General features: G+C 44.3%; 1 protein-coding gene across 1 annotated transcript in view; it reads right to left on the bottom strand.

The window, feature by feature from the left end:
* Nucleotides 1–2,242, bottom strand: part of PRIMA1 (proline rich membrane anchor 1) — a 97,850-nt gene extending 95,608 nt beyond the window's left edge. Inside the window, exon 1 of the mRNA XM_082275390.1 lies at nucleotides 1,619–2,242. The gene's annotated coding sequence lies outside the window, so the exon portion shown is untranslated. The remainder of the gene's footprint in view (nucleotides 1–1,618) is intronic.
* Nucleotides 2,243–2,541: the final 299 nt, after the last annotated feature.

The raw sequence follows: 2,541 nt of genomic DNA, 5'->3' as shown, positions 1-2,541 counted from the left end.
AATATAGAGAGTGGCGTGTGTTACAATGTAGAGAGTGGCGTGTTACAATGTAGAGAGTGGCGTGTGTTACAATGTAGAGAGTGGCGTGTGTTATAATGTAGAGAGTGGCGTGTGTTACAATGTAGAGAGTGGCGTGTGTTATAATGTAGAGAGTGGCGTGTGTTACAATGTAGAGAGTGGCGTGTGTTATAATGTAGAGAGTGGCGTGTGTTATAATGTAGAGAGTGGCGTGTGTTACAATGTAGAGAGTGGCGTGTTACAATGTAGAGAGTGGCGTGTGTTACAATGTAGAGAGTGGCGTGTGTTACAATGTAGAGAGTGGCGTGTGTTACAATGTAGAGAGTGGCGTGTGTTACAATGTAGAGAGAGGCGTGTGTTATAATGTAGAGAGTGGCGTGTGTTATAATGTAGAGAGTGGCGTGTGTTACAATGTAGAGAGTGGCGTGTTACAATGTAGAGAGTGGCGTGTGTTACAATGTAGAGAGTGGCGTGTGTTACAATGTAGAGAGTGGCGTGTGTTACAATGTAGAGAGTGGCGTGTGTTACAATGTAGAGAGTGACGTGTGTTACAATGTAGCCAAACTACAACTGCACACCTAACAAACAACTGATACATTTGTAACAATTAATGTCAGAGTATAGCTACACAAATGACAAATATTTTCAGGCTAGATCTGCACATGTAACAATTAGTATCATGCTAGAGCTGCACATGTAACATATTTTCAAACAACTTCTACAAATGTAACAAATATTGTCAGACTACAGCTGCATGCCTAACACTGCTACATATGTAACAATGATTGTTAGAGTAGAACTGCACATGTGACAAATATTTGCAGGCTACAGCAGCACATGTAACAGCTATTATCAGGCTACAGCCACAATTGTAACAAATATTGTCAAAGTATATCTGCAGATGTAACAATTATTGTTGGAATATAGCTGCACATGTGACAAATATTTTCAGGCTACAGCTGCACATGTAAGAATTATTATCAGACTAAAGCATATAGTTACATAGTTAGGTTGAAAACAGACAGAAGTCAATCTAGTTCAACCTATAAAAAGGGGGGGGGGCGGGGAGCAGCACAGGTAACAATTATTGTTGGAATATAGCTGCACATGTGACAAATATTTGCAGGCTACAGCTGCACATGTAAGAATTATTATCAGGCTAAAGCACATAGTTATATAGTTATTGAGGTTGAAATAAGACACAAGTCCATCTAGTTCAACCAATAAAAAGGGGGGGGGGGGGCAGCACAGGTAACAATTATTGTCAGAGTATAGCTGCACATGTGACAAATATTTTCAGGCTACAGCTGCACATGTAAGACTTCTTATCAGGCTAAATCATATAGTCACATAGTTAGTCAGGTTGAAAAAAAGACACAAGTCTATCTAGTTCAACCAATAGAAAAGGGGGGGGGGGGAGTAGCACAGGTAACAATCATTGTCAGAGTATCACTGCACAGGTAACAATTAGTGTCAGAGTATAGCTGCACATGTGACAAATATTTTCAGGCTACAGCTGCACATGTAACAATTTACAAAGAAGTAAACCATAGTGCAGCTATAGCAGCTGCAGGGGAGACTGGAGACTGGCAGCACTCACCTTTGGGTTTCTTGCACCTGGTGGGCCCTCTGCCTGTCCAGCTGTGTGGCCAGTCTTCAAGGGAAAGTTGTCAGCTTCTGGGGAGCCCCCAGGACCAGATCCTCTTGTGATAGTGGTTAAATCTCCCATGTCTCAGCCTCCTTAGGCTGCATCTTCCTCCACTTTCAGGACAGTCAGCCCCCTTTTTTCTTCCCCTCCAGCGACCGGGTCTATGTGGTTCTGAGAAGCCCAAGCCTTCAACGCAGCCAAAGTGTTGGAGACACCAAATCAGAGACTTTGAGATCTTCCTCCCTGCAGGGTGACATCTTCCATCCCTCCAAACTGTCCCTGCACAGCACAAACTACAAGTCACATCCTCAGCAGCAGCAGCAGAGGATGCACAACTCTAGGCAGGCTGACTGCAATGTGTCCTTCTAAGCCTGCTGCAGTCATTCCTCATCCACATCTAGTGAGTCCATTGTGTGTTTGGCACTCAGTGATATTTGATTGTTCCTTTTCTCCAGAGCCACATGATCCTGGATAGGTGGAGGGAGGGAAGGAGGGGGAGAGAGGGGGAGGCTTGCCTCATAGTCACTGGAGGGAAGGGGGGAAGCCCAGCTACCTGGCAGGGAGGTGAGAGCTGATGTGGTGGATTCCAGGGGGCTGGAGGGAAGGAGGGAGGGGGATCCTGATCTGGATTTATTCCAGAGTTCTCATTTCTGCTTCAGGCACGATGCGATTTTCTCCAGCGAGCTTCGCCGCCAACTAAGGACCAGACAGCCAGACAGGAGCGATCGCCCTATGACTGTACACTTGTGCCATAAGTTGACCCCTGAAAGTGGACCTAGTATCATATATTATATTATTTATATAAATATATATATTTTTTTTTTATCCATGCTAAGTCATGTAAAATTGTAACCCTTCCAGGTATACCTGGTACA

This window comes from Pelophylax lessonae (genome assembly GCF_965119305.1).
Source record: "Pelophylax lessonae genome assembly, chromosome: 13".
NCBI classification, from domain to species: Eukaryota; Metazoa; Chordata; class Amphibia; order Anura; family Ranidae; genus Pelophylax; species Pelophylax lessonae.
This window is presented reverse-complemented; position numbering and strand designations above follow the sequence as displayed.